A 22,114-nucleotide genomic window follows, 5' to 3' on the forward strand; every position below is an offset into this window, starting at 1 on the left:
GGAAGGTTCCAAGCAGAGGAAAAGGCTTAAATGGTCCAGAGGTCACAAAAACACACTCAGGGAACACAAAGAAACTGCTTTTGCCTCGATAATGCAGAATGCCAAAGGAAACATGGTAAGAAATGATACTGGGGTGGTGAGCAGAAGCCAGATCCACAAAGCCTAAGAGCCAGGTGAAGGAGTCGGGATTATTCCCTGCAACAGTACGTCCTATGATATAATTTTGCTCAGAAAGTGAAGCTGGAATGTGTGCCCGGCATCACAGGTGTGAACCCTGGTGCATTTCCCCCATGAAAAACGCTTTTAGGAATTCCGTTTAGAGGCTGAAGGGCTGGCTGTCCACTCTACTTCAGATTAAATGGGCTTTTGCAGGCTAGTCTGGGAAACTGACCTGTAAGAAAAATATTGTGTCCATGGGAAAATGCAATCTGAATTCTAAACAGACTTCCAAAGAAACTTTTAGAACAAAATCCATTCAACAGTTGTTGGGCAATGCCTGGAAAGTAATGAAACACAGGACCTGGCTTTACTCCACAGCGACAGTATCTGAAAAGACTGAACACTACAAACCAGTCTCTTAAAATAAACACAACACCTTCACATCGATTAGTAGGGTTGCATTTAAGTAAGACCACTGAATGCGTTATACAGTACATGTTATATATTTGAATTACCACAAAACCCAAAATACGCTAGGGATGACTGGCTATTTTCACTCTAAACAAGGCCATTGCCAAAATGGAGAAGAGGGTGTTGTCTTTAGAAGGAAACATGGATGCAAGCCAAGCCTGCAACTTTCACACAGTCTTCCTGTGCCCCTACCCAATCAATTCTCAATTACCCAGGCATAAATTCAACAAAGATTTGTACCGGCCAATTTTGCAAGGTGCCATCTCTATTCTTCTTCACTTTCCTTTCAACAGAGAGTCCTTATCTTTATGCACTTAGAAAAACACCCTCTGACAACTTGACTGTCCCCACTTTCCTCTCCCTACTCCCTCCTCTCTCTACTGACAGTGAATAACACAAACGTATCAGCAATAATTTCCCAGAAACACCCTCCCAGTCCTCCTTGGGTCATTTGTCCAGAGTAGCCTGTTCTCAAAGTTGAATGTGCATGAATATCACCTGGAGAAAAGTGGGTTAAAATTCATGTTCCCAGGCCAATTCCCCTTCTTTCCTCCCATTTGGGTTCAGTAAGTCTGGGGGAGAGCTGAGGAATCAGCATTTTTAATGCATACACAGTAACCTCAGGCATGTGAGTCAAGGACCATACATTGAGAACGACCACTGTGGATATTCTAGTCAGCCAAACCCCGAATCTTGAACTGAGAACAAAGGGTTCAACATTAATGTGGAACACAACAGATAAGAAAAAGAGCACTGAACTCAACTTGTCCCCAACACTATTTTAGTTTTGTTTTTTTTTTAAATCCCATATTTGGATTTTCATTAGGCAAATTAGTATTGTTGGCCAAGCAATCTCCTACAGGCGCCACAAAAGGAAATCAAACAGGTAGCACTTGGAAGGAATAAAAATGAGAGAAGAAATAGATGGTAATTGATTTGGCCCCACCCCAACTTCTTTCAGCCTCCTTACCTTTCCTGCTGGATGTTTCCATTTCAGGAGTTCAGTGCTGCTATGACAGGGAACAGAGGCAAGGTAGGGCTGTCTTCTATTATTCACATTAATGCCTTCCTCTAATACATGAATAATCAAGAATGGGAAGAGGAAACAATGAAAGGCAGAGGCTGGTCCAGAGGTTAAATGGAATAAAGAAGGCCCCCTGTTGGTTGAGAGCTGTGAGGTGATAAATGAACAGTCAGGATCCCTGCCTCTTTTCATTCGCACTGTTTGCCAGGAACACAGACTCAAAGCCTAGAGCATCAGCACTGAGCTGGAGAGAAATAATCAGGTATCTGTGTTTTTCCACTCTTCCCCATAATAGCTACAAGAGTGTTTCAGTAACTTCATGTTAACCTTAAACATTAACTGACTGTGGTTGGCTCAAGCCGTAAGCCCCCAGTGATAAAAGTAGGGCCTAGATCTGATGATTTCTGTTCCAAGAAAATGGAGTTGTATTCAAGCAGGCTCGAGAATCCCAGAGCAGGATAAAGCTGGACTCAGAACTGGAAAGGGGTCAGGGTGCCTAGGGAGGGGTTTCTCTGTGTCTTGGGGCATCACTAATTCCTCCCTTGCTGACTCCATCTCTTTTCTCATGGTTTCTGTCACTTCAGAGCATCAGCTTAGACCAGGCCCATCATGACTGCTCGCCTCCCAGTTTGGCTCTTGTCCCTGTTGCAAACTGCCTTATTCGGCCTCTCTGATTCCTACTTCTAGTTTCCTAGGAGAGGAATACAAATGGCCCAGTTCATCCTGCCAGGCCCATGTTATTTCTCCAGGTGATGGATGGGCTGTCAGAGGGACAGGTGGCTCACTCTTAATCCAAGTGACCCACACCAGGAAGGCAGGATCTCTGGCACAGTCCATGGCTGCCATTCCCCAGCTGGGAGAGGTTTACCTTAAAAGGGGAGAGGGCCAGGGCCCAGTAAGATATATATGGTACAAGCCTGACATGTAACATGGGGTGCTGGGGATCAAACCCAGGGCCTTGCATACGTTAGGCAAGTGCTCTACCACTGAGCTCCACCCCCAGCCCCAAATCTTACCTTCTTACTTATGATAAAAGTCAGCACTTGACCCCAACCCTGAAAGTTTAGCCCCTCCTCACCCCTATTAAACTAACTTCTTCAAACTAGTAAAAAAAAAAATCTAAATACATTCTATTCCAGGGGAAAACTCTATGCTATCAACTCCTCAAGGTAAAGAGGGAAGGAGAAGAGATCACAAGACACAAATGCTGAGAAACTGACACCACTGGCCTCTGGCCTATCTCTCAGCAAGAGTTCAGTCCGTTTGCTTTACACCCTGTGATCATCTTATCTTCCTCAAAGTTTCTCTGAGTGCCATGTGACATCAGTGTTCAAAGTGAACAAAGCAAGAGACAGCAATTGAGAGTTTATTATTCTTGGATTATTTCATTCCCAGGAGAGATACATGCCCGGGAGTAAAGCAAGCTATTTTGACAGCCACCTAATAATAGCTGTCCATAGTTGTACTACTTCTAGGCTAACCCTTCTTTCAGATACTCCTCTGTTCTCCTAACAATTCCCTGAGCCAAAAATAAATGCCACACCTGATAGAGTCCACAGGACAACTAGTGACAACTACCTAGGACAAAGGAAAAAACAAAGAAACATTGACAAGAATTAAGAACTGATAGATCAGAGCACAATGAGAAAATCTAGCAGTGGCCCTCTTGTAAAATGAATGGCGGATTAGAAGAAATTAGAAAGTTGTGTGGCTTTGAAAATACTCTTTCTCAAATTTGGAGCAGTGCATACTAGAGATAAAGAAAGAGATCCCTAATAGGCTTTCAAAGACCAAGAGCTGCAAAGCCCTAAAGATGTGTGGATTTGACATGCAGTCTTACCACTTTCTTTAACTCTTAAAGTATTAGCTGGTTTTCATCTTACCATTCTGAGTAGAGAGAGGGGTGGATGATATGGTGCTTCTGTTGCTGGTAACCAACATGCCACCTATCGTCCCTTCAAAATCCCTTATGTTTCTTGCACACAAGATACATTATGCAGCTGTTAAATGAAGCTGTAATATGCACTGGCATGGAAAAGAGACCAACCATTATCAAGGGGAAAAGGTTGCAGAGTATAAGAAATCATCCCACTTTTGTTTAAAAAAAAAGAAAGAAAAGAAAAAGAAATAATGTGCAAAGAAAATGGCCTGAAAAAATAACTGCTAGCTTTAATAAAGATTATCCCTGGCAGATAGGATTACAGGGGATTTTCACGTTCTATTTTTGCTATTTCTGACTTGCTGGAATTGGTCTTACATGGGTTTTTGCAATCAGGAAAAGGATATTCTTAACCCCTTATAGTTGTGGATAGTTGGTACATGATAGCTTGAGTTTTCACTTCCAATTTGAACAGGCATTAGAGAGGCTGGAGAATAGAAAGTAACAAAGGTCCCTAGGGGTCCAAGAAAGTAATTTGCACCATTTACGGTCATCAACACTCAGTAAAGCAGAGCTCACTACATGGAGACAAGACGGTGTGGTGCACAGGTCAAGTGCCCAGGTTCTGAGTCTGTCTTCAAGCCCCTCCCATGCTACACACTTGTGCTATGTTGTCTCCTCTGCTTATTGATAATGTCTATTAATCAATTGGAACATGTCTAAAATATGATGTGCTCAATAAATAGTAGCATTTCTGACTTTTATTAGAGGAGCTGAAGTGCTGTAATTGAAAATCCTTTTCTTTTATTATTTGTTATACTGCTGTAATTTAATTTCAAATACTTTCAATATAGACACTGCATGATATATATAATTGTTTTTTTGTTTTGGTTTGGTTTGTTTTTTGGTTGTTGGTGGTGGGTTTTTTGTTTGTTTTGTTTTGTTTTGTGGTACTAGTGATTGGGCCTAGGGCTTCATGCTAGGCAAACATTCTACCACTGAGCTATCTTTTTTTAAATTTCGAGACAGGGTCTTGCTACATTGCCTGGGCTAGCCTTGAACTCACTATGTAGTCCAAGCTAGCCTTAAACTCTCATCCTCCTGAGTAGCTGGGATCAAATGCAAGTGCCACCATACCAAGTGGAGGGCACTTGGTTAACATTCTGTGGCATGCTGGAGTCACAGAGAATGGGCTAGAAAGAGGTGATTGTGTATGCCTCTTCCCGCTTCCTTTTGTTCTTTAGTGAAGACAGACTGGTAGGTTGAAATCGACCATGAACATTAGTAAATGCTATAAATTGGAGCTGATTGAGAATAGGGATGATTAGTTAGCAAGCTGAAATCTCTAATCAAAGCCCACAATCAAGAACCACTACCAGTCAACGACAAAAGCACAAACAACCCAGTGTTTGCAAAAAAAAAAAAAGAAAGAAAGAAAGAAATGAGCAAAAGACTTGAATAGACATTTCTCCCAAGAACATATGCAAATGACCAAAAAGCACATGAAAAGATGGTCAAGCCCATTAGTCATTAGGGAAATGCAATACAAAAACTATAGTGAGAGATACCCTGTTCACACCTACTCGGATGGCTATAGAAAACTAACGGGTGCAGGTGAAGGATGTGAAGCTAGCGGAGCCTCATACATACTAGTGGGAATCTAAAATGACTCAGCTTCCATGAAAAACAGTTTGTCAATTCCTGGAAAAGTGAAACACAGACTTATACTATGACTCAGCAATTCCACTCCTAGGTATATACCCCAAAAGATGGAACTCAGGGACTCAAACAGCTATGCGCATACAAATGTTCACTGTGGCATCATCCACAACAGCCAAACGGTGAGAATAACCCAAGTGTTCACTGGCAGATAAATGAATAAACAATGCATGGTATATCGATAAAAATAGAATATTCTGCCTTAAAAGGAGTGAGATTCTGATATATGCTGTGGCTTTGAACCATAAGCAAGCCATACATAAAAGGATACACAATGTAAGCATTCACCTATAAGAGGCTCCTAGAATAGGTACATTCACAGGGATGAAGAGTAAAGGTGTGAGACCCAGGGGCTGGGAGAGAAAGGAAGGGAAAGTGGCTACTTCATGCTGCAGGGGTCCACAGCTTCTACTTGGGGTGATAAAAAGGTGTTTGAAATAGTTAGTGACAATGATTATACAATGTTATAAGTGTAACTAATGCCACTGGATTACATACTTAAATATGTATGTAATACATACATATTTAAATTTGCTCTAAGTGGCAAACTTTATGTTGCACATTCATTACCACAATGTTTAAAAGTAATAATGTAGTATACCTAAAGCACTACATTGTAGACTTTGAGTGGGTGAATTGTATTGTCATGGATTATATCTCAAAAAAGTTGGTTTTTAAGCTGGGTATGGTGGCACACACTATAGTCCAAGCACTCAGGAGGCTGAGATGGGAGGATCACCTGAGCTCAGAGGTTTCAATACTAGCCTGGACAACATAGCAAAACCCTGTCTCAAAAATTTAAAAGAACCCACAATCAAGGCACAGGGGAATTCTGGGGGTGGTAAAAATATCCTGCATTTTCACAGTGGTATGTATACGACTGCATGCACTTGTCAAAACACAAAACTGAACCCTAAAAGGGGTAAATTTTACTGCATATAAAACAAAATTTTTATAGAAAACAGAAAAAAGGCCACACATAAGCTTTAGCAGTGACACACTTCTGATGGTTTATTCATCAGAACAATGGATACTATAATGATCTTTCCTTGGGGCCACTGCTTGTTGTTCAAGTTGGATGGATCAGTTAGACTTCTTATCCAGTCTCTGTACCCTTGCATTAACTGGATGTAAGACTGGCTGACCTGTCCTTCATCCCTTTGGAATGACTCCTTAGGCTCAGGAACACTGACAAATTTTATGTGCAGTCACTTAGTGGAGGGTTTGAATGTGCTTCTAACTAGTTCAATTTTTTTTTTTTTTGGTGGGACTAAGGTTTGAACTCAGGGCTTTGCTTGAGCCAAACCTCCAGTCCTGAAGAAGTAAATGGAATCCAACTGCTGGAATACTGTCACTTCTACCTCCAGTGACCCTTTCACACATCATAGTGGTTAAGAAAGAAAAACAGCTGGAATGCCTCTGGGTGTCCAGATGGGGCCATATGGCTGTTTGGAGTCAGATTATTGACAACTGTTTCTGTAGCAGATTTTGGTCTGAATTGCTTTCACTGAAATATCCTGCTTGTGGGGTAGAAACATATAGCCCTCTCATCTATCTCTAACAACCCAAGATTAATATGATAGATACAGAATAGAATCGAGTAGGTCCATTTGCAACATATAGTTTTGAAGCTTCTGCAAACACAGTCATGCTTCAGGCAAGTCACTTCAAGGAAAACCATACCAGAAGGAAGAAGGATCTACTTCCCTATCCTGGCTAAAAAGGCTAGTGAGGTCAGGAACAGGCACTGTGTTTGTTACCCGCTTCATAAGGTAATAAATGTTATGAAAGATTTGTTTCACAGACATACTTTCCATTCCAGCTGCTAATTGTGGAGATGTCTTACCCAAAGTGTCAGAGTCAAACTTGGCACTATGGACCCAGGAAAAGAGATAACAGTTAGTAATGGTATCTCTTTAAACCATGCTGAAAGTTAAGGACCAAGTCATCAGTTTTTAGGGTATGTCCTCCTACCACGGTGGGAACATGGTTGCTGCTAAGCCTCAGGACTGGAGCCCAAGCAGTAGCAACCCCTGAGGATGGAAAGTAGAGGAAAAGGGTTGTTTCAATGAAGTCAAAGAACAGTAGAAGGGCTGGATGCCTGTAGCTCACACCTGTAGTCCTAGCTATTCCACAAGCAAATATCAGAAGGATCACAGTTCAAGACCAGCCCCGGAAAATAGTTCATGAGACCCTATCTCAAAAAATCCACCACAAAAACAGGGCTAGCAGAGTGGTTCAATTGGTAGAGTGCCTGCCTAGCAAGTGTGATGCCATGAGTCCAAACCCCAGTACTACAGAAAAAAAAGAAAGAATAGTTGAAGGAATTAGGCAAAGAACTCATCTAGTTTTTTTTTAATCATGCTACCCTAAATTCTGGTCACCATAAAAAGTGACTCTATACACAATTCCTTAAAATACAGAGCGAGAAAAGCTGCAGGGAACACACGTGCTAACTGAACTAGAAGAGTGGCTGCTACAGCTCCGAGGCCCCTGAGGCCTCTGGGGACCTAGATCAAGGAAGACTGTGACACTGGTTCCATTTCCCTAGGTATCTCATAAGAGGACCATAATCAGTCATTCCACTTAAAGGAGATTGTAGCCTGAAAAACAGGCAGTTGGCTTGAAGTAAACCCAACACATAAAACTCGAGATTTAACAAGCAAGAATTCAAAGGCTGCAATTCTCGTTAACAAAGGAGTTCATCTAAGAGGCTCTCTGTTGAACTCCTTCCTCTTTTGCCAGCTGCTTCTCTACCTTTAAAGTGGAATTTAACACCGAGATTTGTAGCAAAGCAATTCTTCATTCTTGGAAATGAACTAGCAATGGAAATGAGGAAATATTGGAAGGAAAGAACTTTTAAATTGGTTCCTGGAATTCCGGCAGCCCTCTTAACGTTTTATTTGCTATGCATGAATGTACCTCTGAGCTGGGCATGAGGATCCTGCCCTGTCTTTGCTAAGATTCCCATCAGGCCAGAACACTTAGAAAGCCCCTCAGCCTGGCTCCCTCACACCCCACTCCCCCCCACTCCCCCCACAAGTCTGCATGTCAGTGCTACAAAGCCCTCCCCCTCTGAGCCACCCCCACCTCTCCTCTGTACACTGCTGGGATCTCTCCTGAAATTTCTGACCCAGATAGTATAGAAAATCAAAATCCACATCCACAATTCCTACAGCACAAATCTGCTAAGCGAAAGCTCGTTTGTTTTGTTTTGTTTGGTAGGACTGGAGTTTGAACTCAGGGCTTCGCACTTACAAAGCTGGCACCCTATTGCCACACCTCCAGCCCAAAGCTCATTAGTTTTGTAAGGGAAAAGATGGCACAATTGATTTCTGGTGCTATTTTGAGTGATTAAGAGATTAACTGGAAGGCCTTTCTTACAGCCAGGCCAGCAGAGCTTCCCAGTTGGGGGACTCTGACCCCCACAAAAGGAACACAAGTTTTCTCTGACTCAAAAACAACACACCCCACCCCAATCCTAACTGCATAAAATAGAGGCCACTATCTGAGAATCTACTCCCAAAAAGGCCAGCAGAGAATGCATCGTCCATCCATCCATCCGTGAATCCATCCCCACCTTCAGACAGCGCAGAAACCCCTTTGACAGGTGGCAATTACCTTCTATTTCCTTGGTGAAGGCAGCTCTAGAGCTGGCCTTGGTCGTCTGACATGAAAAAACCCTCCCTCTGTCAAAAGCATCTGTCATATTAAGTCCCTCACACCCAGTGTCTCTTGCTCTGACAATATGCATCTTCAGTTTCGGGAAGACAAGAAAAACCAAGCATGCCAAGGAAAAATGGCATCGATTCTATAAGCTTACCCTTGTAGTGATTATAACATAAATGAACCAACTAACTACATTTTATTGAGTCCTTACTAGGCCCCAAGAACCTCACTTCAAGTCTTTCCTTAAAGCCAGGCCAGCAGAGCTTTCCAGTGTGAGAGACTATGACTCCCATATAGGGAACACAAGGTTTCTCTGATTTTAATCCTCATAAAAACCATGCAAGGTTACATTGTTACAGACAGGTACACTGAGGTTCAAAGAAGTAAAGAAATTTGCCCAAAAGCCAGTTGGGAGGCTGAGATCAGGAGGACCGAGTTTCAAAGCCAACCTAACACGAAAAAGGGCTGGCTGAGTGTCTCAAGCTGTAGAGAAGCACCTGCTTAGCAACTGTGAGGCCCTGAGTTCAAACCCCAGTACCACAAAAAAAAATTGCCCAAGCTCAAACAGCTAACAATTGGCAGAATCAACGTTTTAATCCACCAAACGTCTGACCCTAATATCTAATAGAATGAAACAGTAAAAATGTGTTGCAGTAGCTGGGTGTGGTGATGCACATCTGTAATCCCAGCACACAGGAGGCTGAGGCAGGAGGATCAAGGCTAGCCTGAGCCACATAGCTAAACCCTGTCTTTTAAAAAAAGAGTCCATGCTCCTAACCCTTAAACTATACCACTTCCATGATCAGCAGAGAAATCATTCAAATATAATTGCTTTTTTACTAAAACCTTAAGTGTACAGCTCAAAGTAGTTTTGGCTTTGATTTTTCTTTCTTCCTGCTCAACCTCCCCATGGCAACTCAGGCAAAAAGTTTGCTTTTTCCTTCAATGAGGCCTCACTAAGGAAGCTGCTTCACTATGCCAAGAGAGAAAAGAGCTACTCACAGTTATTCTAGCTCTCTCAAGAGCAGGAGGTAAGGTGCCTTTCCTCTCAGCTACTGAGAATTGTGAGCCAAGTGGAACAGGCACTTGGGTCTCTGTTGCAAGCCTTGTTGACACGTGGACACGTAACCTGTGACCCAAGGCCCCTTCTGGGTCAAGAGTTCCTGAAGACGTCTAGGTATGACCTAAGTAGAATGTGTTTTCCCAAAACGGAGCTCATTTCTGAGCTATGCCAACTCCCTGAGCCAACATGGCCCTAAACCCATCGTAAGGGGGGGGGGCTGAATCTAAGGGCATATGGCAGAGTGTGAAGAGAGAGAAAAAGACCCTTCCAGAGGATTTTTCTTTAAAATGAGTCCAGAGATCTTCAGAATCTAACAGTTAATCATTAAGCCCATGTACTGAAGTCAAGACACAGTTTTAGAAATACAAGCAATATAAGGAAAGGGTGAGGGCCTTAAAGAGCAGGTAGAAGGAGGAAATAAAAATGTTTAATCTAATCGAAAGTTCAGAGATAACATTGAGGCAAGTATGGTGGTGTCCACCTGTAATCCCAGGACTCAGGAAGCTAAGGCAGAAAAGATAGCAAGTCTGAAGGCAGTCTGGGCTATACAATAGTGTAGTGAGACCCTGTCTCAAAAAGAAAGAAAGAAAGAAACAAAAGATTAAAAAATTCTCCCAACAATAAAATTAGAAATTTGTTACTGGCCCTTAAAGGCAGCAGGCAAGTGGGAACAGAATGGGTCAACTCCCAGGTTGTTGCTGAAGAAGTAAAGAGCCGTTCAAGACATACCTTTCAAGGTATCAGGGTCACAGATGACAATTCTGCCTGTGGCTAAGCAGAAGAAACATGCCTGCCTGCTCCAGCTCAGCTACCAGCCCTCAGTGCTCTCTGCTGGCATGTATATGGGTCACAGGAAGGCACACAATAACTGGAAGCCTGATGTGGCTCTAGTTTTGATGGCATTTGTGAATCACTACTGCCCAGCCCAATCCAATAGCAGCATGCTCCTGCCTGGCCACAGAGAACTTGCAATACCTCTCTCATCTGCCACTCCTCTTTCCATGAATCTTTAATGGTTTCCCATTCACTACTGCCTCGAGTCCCCTGGTATTCTAAACCAAACTCCTGTCTCTCTCCAAGGTTCTACTAGGGTATGAGCTGCCTCTCCAAAAATCCAGAAGTCACAACTTCAGTGTTACTATAGAATACCATAAATACGCATATTCTCTTGGCCATAAAAAGTGAATTATACCTTTAAATACTCGATATGACCCTGCAGTGCCCAATATGGCAGCTACGAGCTACCTGTGACTATTTACAACTAAAGTATCAACAACTAAACTTAAAATCAAGTCTTGCCAGGCACCAGTGGCTCATGCCTATAATCCTAGCTACATGAGAGGCTGAGGTCAGGAGGATCGCAGTTCAAGGCCAGCCCAGGAAAGCAGTTCATGAGAACCGCCCCCCACCTCCAAAATAACCAGAGCAAAATGGACTGGAGGTATGGCTCAAGCAGAAGAGTGCCTGCTTTGCAAGCATGAAGCCCTGAGTTCAAACCCTAGCTCCACAAAAAAAAAAGTCCTCAGTTGAAGTAACCATAAATAAAGTGCACAATAGGGACTTGTGGCTAGAAACTACTGTATTGGAGAGAGCAGATATAAAAAACTTCCATCAGCACAGAAACTTCTACCAGACAGTGCAATGTTGTCTATACTTATACATGCAAGAGAATACTAGCCTCATGCATGCTAAAACTGTTTTTTAACCATCACTTGTTAAACTTGATGGCCCAGATCTCATACATAGGAGTGGTGGGCCAGGAGTTAGGGAGAGACCATCTTAAGTAACCAGCAAAGCATCTCTTGTCAGAGATCCTAATCAGTTCTGTAAACATCACAGGGAATTACAACATCACATTTGAAAAAAAAAGTAACATGCAACAGACCTTAGAGACCTTTCAACAAAACACTAACAGACCAGTTAATCCACTGTAGCCACTCTCTGCTAAGCTCTGGGAGTCGAAGAAAAGAAAAACATGGCCCACTCTGTGCCCTAGGAATAAAGTCAGTGCACAGATACCCACGCTAGGGGACCAAAAGATGAGTGCCATGAAAGAGGCACATGGTGCTACTTGGATTCAAAGGCAGAAGACCATATTGAGTGGGAGGAACTAGTTATGGGGCCTGTAACTGAAGGCACATCTGGAAAGGCCAGTAAAGGTTGAGTAAACTTCTGACAGAAAGAGCTAGAAGGATAAAAGTGGAAAAACAAGTGAGCAAAAGGAGACAATACCTAGGGCCCAGGGTGCGTTTATGGAAAAGTGAGCCAAAGTTACGACAACTAAGACACACTCATTTGAAATCTTTTTTTATAATCATCCTAATAATCAAACAATTATTCATTAACTTTGATTCTATTTTGGAAAAGATGTTGCATTAGTGAGAATAGCTCATGTTGGAAAGAAACGTTAAGGAAGTTTCAGTAACGTTCTTTATAACTGTGGAGAATAACAGGAAAGTATTAGGTCAGTCTGACCTAGTTATAGGATGGAATACTCTACAACTTTTATGAATTATGCTGTTTATGAGAATATTAAGTGAAAAAAATCACTGTACAAGATTGGTTAATACACAGTATATTCACACCTATGTGAAACAAGAAGAAAATAACCAAAAAAATGTTCACATCTTAGTGGTAAGATTATGGGTACTTTTTAGTTTCTATACAGGGATCAGCAAGCTATGATCTGTCCATGGTGACTGATTCACAAAAAATATCTTATTGGAACATAGCCACACATATATTGTCATCTACATATTGTCATCTGTGGCTGCGTTTGTGCTTCAATGGCGGACTTGAGTAGTTGAGGTATGGCCTGCAAAGCTTTAAACATTTCCTACTGAATCCTTCTACAGAAAATTTCCAAACCTGTCTAGCCTCCAAACTTATTATAATGAATGTGCTTCTTGTGTAGGATTCTCCTAAAAGGCCTATTTCCATATTGTCAAGAACCTTGAGGAAACAGGCTAACAATTTCAAATTTTATTTTATAAGCAATTGAGAGCACTAGAAATTTCTAAGGAAGGTGGGACCTAACAAGTTGCCAATTAGTAAACCACTGAACACCAAGTCATTTAAGAAAACAGAATTTAAATTGTATGCCAAAAGAAGAAGGAATAAAAGGAATATAAATAGGTAAAGAAATTGTCAAAATAACCCTATTTGCAGACGACATGATCCTATACCTTAAAGACCCAAAAAACTCTACTCAGAAGCTTCTAGACATCATCAATAGCTACAACAAGGTAGCAGGATATAAAATCAACATAGAAAAATCATTAGCATTTCTATACACTAATAATGAACAAACTGAAAAAAAATATGAAAACAATTCCATTTACAATAGCCTCAAAAAAAAAATCAAATACCTAGGTGTAAACCCAACAAAAGATGTGAAAGACCTCTACAAGGAAAACTACACACTTCTGAAGAAAGAGATTGAGGAAGACTATAGAAAGTGGAGAGATCTCCCATGCTCATGGATTGGTAGAATCAACACAGGAAAAATGTCGATACTCCCAAAAGTAATCTACATGTTTAATGCAATTCCCATCAAAATTCCAATGACATTCATTAAAGAGATTGAAAAATCTACCGTTAAATTTATATGGAAACACAAGAGGCCACGAATAGCCAAGGCAATACTCAGTCAAAAGAACAATGCTGGAGGTATCACAATACCTGACTTCAAACTATATTACAAAGCAATAACAATAAAAAACAGCATGGTACTGGCACAAAAACAGACATGAAGACCAGTGGAACAGAATAGACGACCCAGATATGAAGCCACACAACTATAACCAACTTGTCTTTGACAAAGGAGCTAAAAATATACGATGGAGAAATAGCAGCCTCTTCAACAAAAACTGCTGGGAAAACTGGTTAGCAGTCTGCAAAAAACTAAAACTAGATACATGTATATCACCCTATACCAAGATTAACTCAAAATGGATCAAGGATCTTAATATCAGACCCCAAACTCTAAAGTTGATACAGGAAAGAGTAGGAAATACTCTGGAATTAGTAGGAATAGGTAAGAACTTTCTCAATGGAACCCCAGCAGCACAGCAACTAAGAGATAGCATAGATAAATGGGACCTCATAAAACTAAAAAGCTTCTGTTCATCAAAAGAATTGGTCTCTAAACTGAAGAGAACACCCACAGAGTGGGAGAAAATATTTGGCAGCTACACATCAAAGGACTGATAACCAGAATATATAGGGAACTTAAAAAACTAAATTCTCCCAAAATTAATGAACCAATAAAGAAATGGGCAAGTGAACTAAACAGAACTTTCTCAAAAGAAGAAATTCAAATGGCCAAAAAACACATGAAAAAATGCTCACCATGTCTAGCAATAAAGGAAATGCACATTAAAACCACGCTAAGATTCCACCTCACCCCTGTTAGAATAGCCATCATCAGCAACACCACCAACACCAGGTGTTGGCGAGGATCAGGGAAAAAGGAACCCTCTTACACTGTTGGTGGGAATGTAGACTAGTACAACCACTCTGGAAAAAAATTTGGAGGCTACTTAAAAAGCTAAATATTGATCTACCATTTGATCCAGCAATACCACTCTTGGGAATATACCCAAAAGACTGTGACACAGGTTACTCCAGAGGCACCTGCACATCCATGTTTATTGCGGCACTATTCACAATAGCCAAGTTATGGAAACAGCCAAGATGCCCCACTCCTACGAATGGATGAAGAAAATGTGGTATTTATACACAATGGAATTTTATTTAGCCATGAAGAAGAACGAAATGTTATCATTCGCTGGTAAATGGATGGAATTGGGGAACATCATTCGGAGTGAGGTTAGCCTGGCCCAAAAGACCAAAAATCGTATGTTCTCCCTCATATGTGGACATTAGATCAAGGGCAAACACAACAAGGGGATTGGACTATGAGCACATGATAAAAGCGAGAGCACACAAGGGAGGGGTGAGGATAGGTAAGACACCTAAAAAACTAGCTAGCATTTGTTGCCCTTAACGCAGAGAAACTAAAGCAGATACCTTAAAAGCAACTGAGGCCAATAGGAAAAGGGGACCAGGAACTAGAGAAAAGGTTAGATCAAAAAGAATTAACCTAGAAGGTAACACCCACGCACAGGAAATCAATGTGAGTCAATGTCCTGTATAGCTATCCTTATCTCAACCAGCAAAAACTCTTGTTCCTTCCTATTATGGCTTATACTCTCTCTACAACAAAATTAGAAATAAGGGCAAAATAGTTTCTGCTGGGTATCAAGGGGGTGGGGGGGAGAGGGAGGAGGAGGAGTGGGTGGTAAGGGAGGGGGTGGGGGCAGGGGGGAGAAATGACCCAAGCACTGTATGCACATATGAATAATAAAATAAAATAAATAAATTGTATGCCAAGTAAAAGTCTATGATTCATCAGCAGTTGTGACGCTGGGCCACTCCTCGTTTATAGGTTAGCCTAAGATTGCATTTGTTTTCTAACTTCCTCCTTGTCATGAACCCTAGGCCACAGCCTCCTCCCTGTCATAATCACCCATGGAATGTTCCCTCCAAAGAAGCAGGGTAGGGGTGGGGGATGGGCTGTTAATGAAAGCTTGTGAGTTCTGGCTAGAGGGGCAGTTTGAAGTTCAGAGCAATATTCCTGACTTTTGAAAGTAAGCCCCCCATTTCCCAAGCTTTGCCCTGTGTTCTACTTTGCTGCCCTATTCTGAAAGTACAAAGGGAAAACAGGGAGAAGGTTCTGCATGGGTGAGAGGTGACTCCGTGAGAGGCACAAAAGCATTGAAAGCATTGAAAGCTCTGGTGTCAGAAGTCCTCAGGGAGCCCCTAGATCTATGCACCCTCAGATTCAGGTCCTGAAGACCCCGAGACCCTGGCCCAGTGAACATGGGCCATCCGCTTGGTTTTATCTTTGGAGCAAGGTAAGAGGGAGCCAGGCCCAAGACCAATCAAAGAGTCAGCCCAGGCAAAAGTCAGCAAGACCATATCTCAAAACCAAACCAAAAGCCAGGTGCTGGTGGTACATATTTGTCATTCCAAGCTACACAGAAGACTGAGATGGGGAGGATCACAGTTCCAGACCAGTCAGGGCAAAAGAGATCTTAAGACCCCCATCTCAACAGGAAAAAAAGCGAGGCATGGTGGCACACACCTGTCATCCCAGCAAAGGTAGAAATCCTAAAATAGGAACATCACTGTCCAGGCTGGCCTAGGCAAAAAGAGAAAAACCTATCTCCAAAGTAACCAAGCAAAAAGGACTGGAGGCGTGGCTTAACTCAAGCTGTAGAGCATTTGCCTTGCAAGCATGAAGTCCTGAGTTCAAATCCTGGCACCGCTAAAAAGACTCTAAAAACAAAGGGGCTAGAGGCCTGGCTCAAGTGATACAGCACTTGCCTGCAAGCAAGAGGCCTAGAATTCAATCCTTAGTACAAGAGAAGAGAGGGGAGGGGAAGAGAGAGGAAGAGAGAACAGGGGAGAGGAGGAAAGGGAGGGGAGGGGAGGAGAGAGAAAAAAATAAAGCTCTGTGTCTCTGAGAGAAAGATTCCATGTCTCTAGCCTTCCTCCAGGTTCTTGATGCCTTCACCACCTGCTTGCAGCCTGCTTCTCCAGATGCACTTCAAATAACTAGTCCCTATGAACGATTGTTTATTCATTCTGTCAGGCATGAACACAGTCAAAGGATAGAAATGGTCTGAAGAGTGGTTTCCTTTCAAAAAAGCACACTACCAATCACAAGGATTAATCATCTACAGAATGAGAAACTCCAAACTACCCTAATTTCAGATCTGGGTGGGTGGCATAAAACACACAGTGAATAGGTCTCTGATCTGCTTTGTTTTGTTTTTTTTTTTTCTCCTTTAGGCACATGGCATGTTTTGTATTTCAACAAATTAAGGCTGTGAATTTTATCTGAGACACCTTTGAAGGCAGAACAATTTGCATATCACTCTGCTTGCTTTTTTGCGTTGAATTTTATATTGTATTTTACTGATTCAAGAGCAAAAAGATACAGAATGCACTAAAGTGCTCAGTTATTTAACAGATTACACTTAACATTTTATATTTTAACATATACCCGTGCCAACAATTGTCCTCACGAGCTTTCTGAACCATTAAGCTGCACTGCTCTACTTCTTCTAAATCAAATATAAGTAATTTGTTGTCATAGCAATGCTTCTTCCTACTCCAAAATAGTTCAATACATGCTTTGTTTCAGCAGGCAGCTATCTGTCTACCAAAAATTGGTCATTATCTTCCATCTTCTTGACAAATGTCTTATTAAATTTAGCTGCCTGGCTTTCAGTCATCAGGAGACTGAATTTCTATGACACTTTCTAGTACCTGTACAGGAAAGGGGTTTTCAGGACTTCTCAGGAACTGCCTGGAATCGTATCACAGCTAAGTCACTGGGTGACAGTCAATCTTGTTAGTCATGATGACAACAATCCTTGGCCAGCTTTCCAGTTTATAGAGACCTGTCACCCACTTCATTGTATTTGAGGCACCACTAAAAGACACTTCCTTGCTTCTTCAATTCCTTACATCAGGTTGATTATTTTATCTGTGCACATAAGTAGTAAGTAATATTTGTTCTGCCTTTCTGCCCTAAGGTTGAGTTCTGCTCATCTGCCCTTTTAACATGGTATAGCTTAAGCTAATGTGAGCAATTAAATAAACTACTGGAATTGTGCACAGAAGCAACAGCAGAGGTGCAGGATACTATTTTGTCAGTACTTTATACAGTGGCCCACGGATGATATTAAGGGTTTAGATAAACACACAAGACCACACACCAGAGCCAGTACCAGTAGTGATACTAATCTCATATTCAGCAGGCATGTTACAGTTTACCAAGCCATTTCACAAAAGTGATCTAATTTGAACTGTACCTCTTGTCCCCCTCCATCCCCCCAACACACACACACACACACACACACACACACACACACACACACACAAAGGCGGCTAGAGCAGGGTGTGTGTACCTAAAACCAACACCCTGCCTTCCAGGTTATCCATTTGTAAATGAGGATGAGAAATTGCATTTCCAACTGCAGGTCCTTCAAGTCCTGACCTTTACTTCCTGCAGCCATAGTCTATAAGATCTAGAGCCCTTCCCCTGTCAAGTCAGATCCATTTTCATACTACGCTCTTAGGAAAAATGCAAATTGGAAGGAAAAGATCACAGAGTGGGGAGGAGAGAACCTTTGATATTAGCCAAGGTCTTTAAAAAGACAAGGGGGCAGAAAGACAGATTGCAGAAACTTTCACTTTTCCCTTAGATAGCCCTATTATTTTTCATTTATTTATGATCATGTTGTTCCTACGATCAAAAATAAACAAAGGTTTGTTTTGTTAAAAAGAAGAGGGAAAGAGGAGTATGGTTGCATTTCAATACCTGAACCAGTGGATCCTAACTTGGCCTGTTCTCTCTCCCTTCTTTCAAACTCTCTGGGAGGGAAGGAAGGTCTAGCGAAGAGATGAACAGCTCCAAGGGCTTACATGAGAAATGCAATCAGAATCAGGAGCCGCCCTAACAGAGCCTGAAAATAAGATTTCACAGTACCACACAGGCTCAAGAGCTGGGGTTGAAAAGTTCCAGCGCCACTCAAATGTGACCGAATGTAATTTTGCTCTCTGTATGACTTCTAACTTCACAGAGTCTGATTCCATTCAAAAATCTAATAAAGTTTTGCCATCATTTCTGTTGCTTGGTCCTCGTGAGCATTTGTTTCTTATAGACTTTATATTTTTATTTTCTCTGCAGAGAAAGCAGAGGAAATGATAAATTATTTAGAACCCTTATATAACTCTTATCTCAATCTCTCCACACCTCACTCCTGGCACTGAACCTAAAAAAAAAAGAGAGAGAGACAGACACACACAATGAGAAAGAGACATACAGAGATACAGAGATAGAAATAATGACAGAAACAGATGACAGGATTAGGGTCAGGTACCCCAGAAAATCTCAGCACGAGAAGAAAGAATGCCTAAGGATCAGAACACTGGCCAGCCCCAAGTAATATCTAGAAGGCTCAAGAGAAATAAAGCTCTCCCAGAGGACACAGCTTTCAAAACTATTTTAGTTTTGAAGAGAGCCTCTGGCACTTGAGGATATGAGGGTGTTAATTTTATTTGGCAATGTCAAATTTAAGAATTTACTGTAATTCTTTAACTGAGAAGGTACAATTTTGACTTTAAATGGTTTTCTTCCCTGGAGCTCAAAATCCAATTTGCCCAGTCTACCTAAAGGATGCTTTTGTCTTCTCCATCACCCTTATTGATCTATCTACAGGCTAAGGGGGACCCCCTTATTGAACATTTGATCAACACATATAACAAAGAAATACAAAACAAGAACATTACACACAATAACATAGCCTTAAACTATATAAAGCTGATTAAAAGAAGAAATAGATAAGTCCACCTTTGTGGTAATAAATGTTAACAGTTTTTCCAGTGATTGATAAATGAGCCAGATGGAAGAATTGGGCAAGGCCACTGAACAGCAGCAAAATGAACTTCGTTCATCTAGTAGATGAAATAAGCCTCATGCTGAGTTACAAAATAAGCCTGTACAAATTTCAAAGCAAGAGAATATACAGATCACATTCTCTGATGACAATGTTTCCACATAAGAAATCAACAACAAAAGGACAGCTGAAAAAGATTTAGAACTTAAAACAAATCCTTCTAAACGACCCATGAGTTAAACAATCACAAGAGACAGTCCAAACTCTGGAAACTAAATGATAACAAAATATCACAACATATCAAAATTTGTGAAATGCAGCTGAAGTTAGACAGCAAAACTTGCTAACCATTAATACTTCCAGTCAAATAAGCAAGTCTGGAAATAAGTGAGCTAAGCATCCAACTTAGGTTAGGAAAAGAACAAAAGGCAAAAACTTGAAGAAAGTATGAAGGAGAAAACAAATGTAAACAGAAGTACAAATTAACAAAACAGGAAACAGACATCTACAGAGTATCAACAAAGCCCAAATGGCTTCTGAAGAAAACTTATTAACTACTGGTGAAATTATTTTTTAAATAAGAAATATTAAAAATGAAAAGGAAGATTTTTAATTGCCTGTTATTTCTACAGTTAACAGGCTATTAACTATTATAGACCAATAAATTCTAAAATTTGGACCAAACAGACACATTGCAAGAAAAACACTACCAATTCTAACTAAAAGAAGAACTAGAAGACATGAAAAATTCTTCCCAAAAAGGCAACACCCCACCCCAGATAGTATGCCAGGAAAGTCCTAATAAACATTCAAGAAGCAAATAGCTCTGATGTCATGCAAACTTTTCCCGAATTTTTTTAAAAAGAGGAAGCATGACCCAGTTCATTCTATAAAGCTAGCATAAAGTTAATGCCAAAACCTGACAGGAAAAAGTAGAGTTGGATTCACTCACGACACAGATGTAAAACTACTAAACAAGATGGAAGCAAACCATATTCTGGAAACAAGGAGATACTATCAGGAGCAAAGTAACTTGATTTCAAGAATACAAAGTTGGCTTAATATTACACAATCAATCAATGTAATTCACCACATGAAAAGATTAAAAACAAAAACAGTATGATCATCTCAACAGACAAAGAAAAAGACGCAACATCCATTCATGACTTTAAAAAAATTTAGTGCTGGCAGAGTGGCTCAAGTGGTAGCGCGCCCGCCTAGCAAGCATAAGGCCGAGTTCAAGACCCAGTACCATCAAAAAAAAAAATTTCTTAGCAAGACAGATAGAATGGAACTTCTATAATCTACTAAAAAGTATCAATAAAAAAATCTATAGCAGCAGCATCATGAAAACATATTCTTTTTTTTTTTGGCAGTTCTGGGATTTGAATTCAGCCTCACACTTGCTAGGCAGGCACTCTACTGCTTGAGTCACCCCACCGGCCCTATTTTTTGTGATGGGATTTTTGGAGATAGGGTCTTGCAAACTATCTGCTGGAGTTGGCTTCAAACTGAGATCCTCCTATCTCTGCCTCCCAAGCAGCTAAGATTACAGGTGTAAGCTTATATTCTTTATTACTTATATGTTTTGCCCCACTGTACAGTAATATTTCGGCCCATCATCCAGCTTTGGCTGCTGAAATCATATAGCTGTGAAGACTCGCATTTTTGTTAGACTGCCTTTCATTTCCATATTATCTTAAGCACTGTAGAAAAGATCTCTCTTCTTCCTTTAAGGTCGTTTTGTAATACATATAAGGACCGGAATTATGTTTTTAAAGAAAAACATTTAAGTATGACAATATACTATCAGTGTTTTCACAAAGTACTGGTTAGTAGTTGAAACTTAAACTTATTTAATAAATAATATTTATAAACATTATTTAGTAAATATTATTTAATAAATAACCAAAATGTGTTATGTTCTTTAAAAAAATATATCCTTTAAGGTAGGGAACGATATAAATGTTCAAAGTACTGACACTTCTACTAAACATTGTACTGGGAGTCTTAACCAGAATAGTAGGACAAGAAAAAGACATAAAAATATATACAATGAGCTGGAGGCGTGTCTCAAGTGATGGAGCACCTGTCTAGCAAGCACTAAGTTCAAACCCCAGTTCTGCCAAACCATAGAAGACTAAGAGCTAAAGTCTAAATATTAGTAACTATGTAAGAATCCATAATTAATAAATTGGATTTATATGTGTGTGTATATATATATATATATATATATAAAATGGCTGCAAAGGAAGAGACAAGGGTCTCATTATTTGCTGATTATGTATGATTACCAACATAGAGAACTCAAAAGAATCCCCAAATAAGTTAATTATAATTAACTCAAAAGCATTTAGCAAGGTCTCTGGATACAAATGTGATGAACAATCATCAGTTGTATTTCTAGACTCCAGCAATCAACAAAATTACAACACGTCGGTTAAGAAGGCAATGGAAATGACCAGAGCCCCTGGGCTCTGGAGTCAGATCACCTGGTTTCTAAAAGAGTTCTCACCCCACTAGCTTTGTGACTTTTGGTCAAGCTCCGTCCCCTACCTATGAGAATTCATATGAGGATAAGTGAATTCATACACATAAAAGCCCTTAGAAGAGTGCCTGGCTCTCCAAGTAAGGGCTAACACATTACTGTGGAGAAG

At 40.7% G+C, this 22,114-nt stretch overlaps 1 protein-coding gene across 5 annotated transcripts in view; it reads right to left on the minus strand.

The window, feature by feature from the left end:
- Positions 1–22,114, minus strand: part of Tmem164 (transmembrane protein 164) — a 157,403-nt gene that overhangs the window by 112,504 nt on the left and 22,785 nt on the right. The window contains exon 1 of one of the 5 annotated variants that reach the window (XM_074063171.1): positions 10,714–11,473. The exons of 3 other annotated variants lie outside the window; for them this stretch is intronic. The gene's annotated coding sequence lies outside the window, so the exon portion shown is untranslated. Of the gene's footprint in view, positions 1–9,923; positions 10,022–10,713; positions 11,474–22,114 lie in introns of those variants that run through there. One more of the 5 variants, XM_074063173.1, reaches the window with a different exon arrangement.

Source organism: Castor canadensis, chromosome X, assembly GCF_047511655.1.
Source record: "Castor canadensis chromosome X, mCasCan1.hap1v2, whole genome shotgun sequence".
NCBI lineage: Eukaryota > Metazoa > Chordata > Mammalia > Rodentia > Castoridae > Castor > Castor canadensis.